The 8,230-nt window shown below is 30.0% G+C and overlaps 1 long non-coding RNA gene across 1 annotated transcript; it reads right to left on the bottom strand.

Moving 5' to 3' along the window:
- Positions 1-653: 653 nt before the first annotated feature.
- LOC145315187 (uncharacterized) lies at positions 654-4,305 on the bottom strand. The gene is made up of 5 exons (XR_013877972.1): positions 4,167-4,305; positions 2,315-2,413; positions 1,896-1,950; positions 1,322-1,378; positions 654-972 (listed from the first exon to the last, which is right to left on the bottom strand). It is a non-coding gene; the product is annotated as an uncharacterized LOC145315187 (long non-coding RNA).
- Between the last annotated feature and the right edge of the window lie 3,925 nt (positions 4,306-8,230).

Raw genomic sequence — 8,230 nt, 5'->3', positions numbered from 1 at the left:
TGTAATTAACAAGTTAAAATGTTAATCTAACCCTTTAAAACCAAGTAATTTACTTAAAAAGGATGACAACTTTCATAAAAGCGAAGCTCTGAAACGGTAGGGCAAACGAACATTAACACTTGTAGAGAGTCAGAACTGAATAATCAGAATATAAATGTATAAAATTCGAAACAAAATATAAGTAAATTTGTTGAAAAACTGACTAAATACAGGATAATGTTTAAGGAATTAACATTTTTTATGCTGCTTAGCTTATAACATTGTACTTTGTTGTATTAGGAATCAGTATTCCAAAAATCAGATCAATCGGATTGTTATATCACATAAAAATTTGTTGTTAAAAAGTTAAAAATCAACATGTTTAATATGGACTTACAGACATTCTGGTTACGATTATAAATCGTACTTAACTACTAAAGGAATCACCATGCAAAGTTTGTTATCGATAGGACAATTCTAACATGCTGAAATTAACGAAAAAAGCTATCCGTTCCGGACGGACAGACCGTCCCTAATTTTAGAAAAGCTTTGATTTTAAAATGATTTAAGATGAATTTGTTATATCTAGTTTACATTACGCCAACTAATGTGCTGAAATTGATAGGGCAGTATTTAATAATCACGCAACCTTCAATATATTAAAAAATGAAACAATTTGTTTAAACATTTATTTACAAGATGATCATAATTACATACAATTAAGTTGATCGTTGTTGGCGTAAATATCTTAATAATAAAAATACTTTTAAACTTCACACTTACAAACCTTAATTCATAATCTTACTGGCATTTTTTATATATAAATTTAGACATAAACTATTTTGCTTGTATGTAAAAATGGAATACATAACAAAAAAATTCAATAGTTAATGCCTTTCCCTTTATCATCTGCAAAATAAAAACTATAAATGTACAGGTACTCTGCTTTGTTTTGGAAACGGGTCTGCTGCCACAATATTCTCTATACTTTGTCTGAAATAAGAATTATTTCGTTTAATATAAGCAGAGTTTTGAAGCTTCATACTTTAAGAATATCACCAAAAAAATGAAACCAATTGGATTACTGATAGTTATAGAGTAGCTGTGCTGAGGACTTTTATCAGCCCTTTTTCTTCATTGTTCACAAATGCAAGTTAATTATATTAGTAAGTTATTGCAAGTTATATAAGGTTCAGTATTAGGCTACCCCTCAGCGGTATAGAATAAAAACTACCTCCTCTTTTTTTTCATAATGAAATGTGATTTAAGAGCTTGCTACCTTTTTCACTCAATTTGATATTCTTTAATTCCATGTTTAAATAAAAAATAAATCGTCGATTACCTGAGTGACGTGGAAATGGCAGAATGAATACTTTTATTTGAGGGTCCTCTGTTTAACCTGACAAATAGTTTTATTATTATTTGGATGTTTCATCAGATTTTCATGTACTCTGATAAAGGAATGTCGCAGCTGGCTAAAATAACGATACCCACCATCACCGTCCTAAAACATCCCCCTCCCCCCCCCCTACTGGATGAACAAACTGACCAATAAATAAGGTTTACATTAGCTTGACGACAAATTTTCCCTAGTTAATATATCCACGTGTATCCTAAATCCATTAACCTGGCAATAATTATAATTATGATTATGACGTCATAGAATTGAAAACAAAATTATGCGACAAAGAGCATTGTAAAATTTTATGACGAAACAAAGAAGTTTAGACATTGTAAATCCAATTATGTAAAGCAATAAGGTTTTTGTTTGTCCGTTAAGACCTTGCTAACTATTTAAACGTTTTAGAGAAGCTTTATACAGGTGTTTACAGGCGATTTAAGTTTTTATTTAATTTTTTGATTTTTTACAGATATATTAGAATATTTAATAATAGATGATTATATGATACTTATACCTCATTGGCGCAGACATCCTCCTTCTTTCTGACCTTAATTCTACTGTCAACACTCCTAACATAATTTTTAGTAAAACTTATATATCTATTTATATTACGGATTTTTTTATTCTTAATTATACTCCATAGTCTATAATAATAGAAATGTTGACAAAAAGTTTCTAACTTTTATCTTTAATGGGAGCCGAGAAAATCACGTTTCCACCAATCCGTGTCAAATGGATGAACAAAGGGACGGAATTTGTTTCGGTACTAAATAAATGCCCATTTTTTTAAGAGAGAAGACGATATTTGAACGCACTTCTTATTATGAAAGTATAATTTTGAAGTCCCGAAAGTTGATAAAAAGGGTCTTGAATTCACTAATACCTGGAGATCTTAAGGGATAAGACGATACATCCCCAATTATAACTACTAACCTGTAACAATTATTTTTTGGCAAATCTTACTGAAGGTACATGATAATATTCTCTTCTTTTTCAATTTTGTCCAACAATACTGATACAATTTCATTACACCTAGATTATTAAAGTTTTGGCGTTGTCCTTTTTTTTCAATGTTAAAATTTAATTAACAACTATTTTAGGTTAGGCAGGCAAGGGGGCCGAGTGCGGCTAGGCAGGCTAGGGGGCTGAGCACTGCAGGTTAGGGAGCCGAGCTCTGCGGCCCGAGTTCTCTGTCGGGGGAGGGGGAGGGTATGTAATCAAATTTTCAAAATTGAAAAAAAAATTTAAGAGGATATTACCAAAGTTTTAATACAGCTAAAACTGCGCGACTAAAGACAATTGGTTACCGACCCCTAATAGAATCGCGTATGAAAATGAGTAGGTATAGGATTAACACCACGAAGGTATGGGACATTACACTAGTCCCCAAAGTTTTATGATAACGGTTTCTTATTCGTTGACTAAAAATTCTTGGGGGGAAGGGGGGGGGGGGGTAGCTTTAATTGATTTTGATAAGATGGTTCATAAATTTGAGTGTTAATTAAAATCAACAGAAAAGGTAATTATGTGTAACATCATTAGTTTTGTACATTTTTTATCGGCCATTGTCTTATCCCTGTAATTCCCTAATTAACAGAATACATGTTAACCAGATTAACCAGAAGTTTACCTGTAAATAAACTTAAATAATGTAGTAAACCTAAAATTTTTGTGATATCCCTTATTTTTTATGATTTGATAATGCATTCCACATTTTGTTTACTCATACATGAATATTTAATTTCTTATTAAATTAGGCAAACACTAAATATGTAAATGAAATCATGATTATTATGTCTTACTTTTTGTCTACAAGGACGGCAAGCAAAAAACCTTCAAAATCGTTGCTTTTCTATAATTTGCCATATCGATCCTACACACTCTTTTATCCCAATCTTTCCTTTATATAACTTTTTTTCTTTGAAGTGATCCTTTTCTTTTCTTTTAATTTAATTATATTGTAATTATAAATATATTTGTTACAAGAATGTCATTCTTTAATCAGAAACGGATATGAGCATATAATTATATATAATATATATCATTCATATACTTAAGAATAAAGAGATACTCTAAAATAATAACATCTTTGGAAAGCCAAAACTAAAAACTAAATGGATTAATAAAGGGTGGTGTCTGACAAATTGTGACTTTATTAAAATTTTCAATATCCTACAATTAAAGTAAATTAGAATAGAGGGGGCAAGGGTTTACTGTATGTTCACGGGGAGGGGGGGGGGAGGGGTTGACCCTAATCCGACATAAAATTGGGTCTTTGAATGTCATCCAATAACGTTGGAAATATTAACACAGACAAGTTGTTACAAAAAGCAAAAAGCAAAATGCTAGTAGAAGAAAAAGTTCCCCACGGCACCACTGCACTGGAACTAGCTAGTTGTCTGAGTAATAATACATCTATACTGATACAATTATTATCCATCTTAGTATAGCTGCATTTGTGACAAAAATTACCTAGTACATAAATTAAGGGTTATTGAAGGGGATACGACAATGGATTATAAATTGTTATACATCCTCGTTGATTAACAAAGTTATCCCTTCTGTAGATTAGATTATTAGTTGAAAGGTTTGGACACGTAAGTTTTGAACCAACCAATAAAAGTACCCTAAGTTTTTAAACCAATAAGATTAATTAAGCCAATAAACTTTGGGTATCAGTGTGATTTACAGTCTAATGTCCTCTCTCTCCTCAACTTACTTATATCATACTTTATTCTAATAGATTAGTTTCCTTTTAAAAATAATATTTTATTATTGTATTTACCTAGAGAAATAACAGACATACATAAGAAGAATACCAAAAATGCTATAAATTTTTCTTCCAATCTCAGAGAGTTTTCTTCTTTATTGATATTATCTAATATTAACTTGCTTACAATATTAATATTTAAAATCTAATATTACTTTATTTTCAAGGTTTATTTTAATGTTTAATAGAAATTTGAAATTTGATTCATGTTTAAAAGACGACCTTTGAAAACATAGATTCTATCTAAGATCATATTTATGCTACCTACTCTGCCCCTAGAGGCCTTTAGGGAAAATGTTATTTTTTTAATGGCTAATTATTTAAGGAGGGTTTAGGTACCCTTCCTAAATAAAGCTATAAACCTTTATTGATCCTATTTACTTCCCCCTCAAAATAAAAGATTGTACTGGTAGTTTTCCTTCGCTAGACACAGACACACAAACATCCTGTTATCTTTATAAAATCATGATCTTAAATTTTGAGAACGAGATGAATATTGTAAGTTCCATTATTATCATAATTATGTTGCTGTAGAAAATTTAAGTTTTCCAGAGAATTATTTGTCAGTCTGGTTCAATGGATATAATATTACTTGGATGTTACACCAGATTTTCATGTTCTCTAAAAAGGTCAAACTCGTAACGGGGTAAAATAGCTATACCCCCAATCAACTTCCCTCCCACTTGATCAATGAACTGACCAATAAATGAGTTCATTGTTAACAACCTAAATTGACGACAATTTTTTCCCTGTCACAATATCCACGTATATTGTATATCCATTGCCTGGTCCAGTTGCAAATCATAGCTCCACAACATTTTGTAAATATTTAATTATCAAGGTGGTATGCATAGCTGTGTAGACGGGGCAATACTGTTTCTAGTGTTTTATTATTCTACACAATATTAAGTGTGGCATTTCGGTGGATCACTTTTTTGTAGTAAGTACTTTATAACTATGATAAGTCAAGCGCTTTAACTTTAGCTCATATTATGTAAAATATATAGACCACTAATGAATGTTTTTCTATGTGTCCTCGAAGTCAGAGTGAGATGGCAAACATAGCCTAAAACTATTTCTTAAATCTAAAAAATGAAATAGCCTAATACTATTGAGGCCAACTCAGTCGATTAAAAGACAATCAAAAAACTTAACATCTTTAAAGCTTTTGTCGAAAGCATTTAAATTTAATGAAATTTTTTAAAAAGATTATAGATTATTTTCCATTAGTAAATTATAATGGAGTCATACTCCTAACTTCTTTACCAAAGCCTTTGTTTCAATCAAATTAGCAGGGCGATTAACAACGAATATTTTATTATAATTAATATATCACGTTTTAATCATCGGATATTTGTCAAACCTTTTTTAAACCCATATCATAAATCGAGCCATGTTTACCATTAATTTTTATAATTCGACCAGAATGATAAATAATATCCTAAAAGACAATCAATCCCAATGAACAAATTATAAATATTTTTATATGATCCCAATCAACTTTTTTTGAACAAACTACTTCATACTAGATACATTAGAAATGCCAAGTGACAATTATAGTAAGAGTATTTGGAATGTCTTGACCACTAAAAAGGTGCCTCTCATCACAATACGCAGGTAAGACATGGCTCCCCTGAGATATCCTTGGTTGTTGAAGCTGACGTTACAGATTAATGAACTGCAGCCTCGCCTTTGTAACATGCTTATTATATCAGCCGTCAGATTTAAAAGGTGGAAATATTTTGAAGCCTCTTCCACTACAACAGTGAAGAAAGTTAAAGAAAAATAATAGTTATTTCTCGCATCGTAATATAAACCGCTTTCTTCGGATATAGAATGTACAATTATAAGATTAAAACCAGCTTTTAGCCCAGAGGTGCCGAAGGCACGGGCTTAAAAAGCTAGTTTTAATCTTATGATTGTACATTTTTATATTCACAGAAAGCTGAATATAATACGATGCTAGACATAGTTTTATCGTATGGATGAGAACCGGTTCCTATCCACCGGATTCGAATGAATGCGAGAAAAACTTTTCCTTTTAATTCATATTATTTAATGAATTAAACAATATAATTTTATAATGACTAAAATAAAGTCATTATTGTCATAACAAATTGATTTTAATTATTTATTTAATATAACAAGGATGATTATTGATTATGTCTAACATTTTCCCCATTTTCACCTCAAATGAATATATTATTTATTACTTGGATGTTTTACCAGATTCTCATATATTTTGATAAAGTGAAACTCGCGGCGGGCTAAAATAATGATACCCCCCCCCCCCAATCCACCCTTACATCATTCCATTCCCTCCAAATGGAAAAAACTGACCATAAATGATGAATAAAAGAGTTTGAAAATAGGAATCTACACAAAAAGAATGAAATTCATCAAAATCTCATTTATCCAAAGCGAGCAATACACGGAAGGAAAAAGTATATTACAAAGTAGAAGTGTATTTTGAGAAAATCTTGCTACCAGCCAGACGGACGGACATTTATAATTATAATTGGCTTTTCTATTCAAAAAGTTTTATGGGTACAAGTTACAACGGCAATAAAAATGTGTTTTATTTTTTTTTAGAAATGGATCTAAAAAATACGTGTATATATTGACAAGGGAAGCTTTGTCACCAATTTAGGTTGCTAACATGGAAAACATAATTTGAGTACATAAAAATCTGGTGGAAAATCCAAGTAATAATAAATCGATTTTCATAGAAGACTTTTATGAAATATAACATCTATACTTTTTAATATTTAATTTAATCGTGAAAGTTTAAATTATTAATGTAATAATTATTGTTTTAATTACTATATTTTCACACTATATATAATTTATGTGTTTTTCTTTATATAGTTGACGCACAAAATACAGGTTTATTCTAATTGACCAATAATTAAAAGAATTTTAAAATGAAAATATATAGTATATATATACATTTTATACAACCTTAATTAATGTATACATTTTGCTTTCCTCAACAAATAGATACATTATTACTTGGATGTTACACCAGATTATCATGTTCTCTAATAACGTAAAACTCGTAGCGAGCAAAGGTATAAGTGGCATGAGATGAATAATCTAGAATAGCCTTTAGGCCATCATGCAAAGAAACGACGCGTAAAATATGTCTTTTCTGCCCATTTATGGGTACTGCAGGATAAAAGCAATAGATATTATTTGGCTTTTATTTGTAGGCCTACTTTTGTCAGAAAGTTTTACGAGATCTTATAGACAGACAACAGACTGAAACATAGTTTTACATAAAGATAATCTCAAATATTTTTGATAACCATTCAAGCCCAGCAAATTTTCATTTTTCTTATTAAATTAGAGAAATAATTACTGTTCTTACTTTTACTGTTTAATTGCAAAATTGTTAAATTACTTTAATTTAAGAATCATGTTGACATATTTTTTATTTGAAGAATTAATGTGTGGTTGGTCTGTTTATAATTAGCAATTTATACAATTAAAATACATTTATTCCCATACATTCTAATTACAAACAAAATTTATGATTATGATTGTTCTGTTGAAACAACGAGAGTAAGTATTGAGACATTTGTTAAATTAGTTTGAATTAGTCTTTTGATTAAAATGAAATATTATATTGTATAACACTAGCAGCTACGCCCTCAGCCTTTTGGGAGGGTGAGCGAGGTTAGGAAATAGCCTAAAAGTTGAAACCACCCAAAAACATTTATAAAGCTTCACTGAAAATCACATCCAATCCGGACAAGTATCTACGGAGCTCTTTAGCTTAAGACCAAAAAATGACTTTACATTTTAGATAAAAGTATGCTGAAAATGTCATAAATAATTTTTATAATACCAAACCTGTACCTGTCTTGACTCATTAATGAAGATTTTTGCTATCTATATTACTATTTTTTTTTGTAGAAATGTATAAATATAATAAAAAATAAAAAGTTTACCTTAGTCTACCATTTATTAATCCATCAAACATTTCCAATTGTATATTCATAGATTAGCCCACAACTTTAGTTTAATAATCTTTATGAGCAAAGCTGCTCTTTAAGTACGATATGTTTGTAAGTATG

Source organism: Acartia tonsa, chromosome 3 (assembly GCF_053477335.1).
Source record: "Acartia tonsa isolate MP-2025a chromosome 3, ASM5347733v1, whole genome shotgun sequence".
Lineage (NCBI taxonomy): Eukaryota > Metazoa > Arthropoda > Copepoda > Calanoida > Acartiidae > Acartia > Acartia tonsa.
The sequence above is the reverse complement of the archived record's forward strand: the minus strand, read 5'-3'. Positions and strand labels throughout refer to the sequence as shown.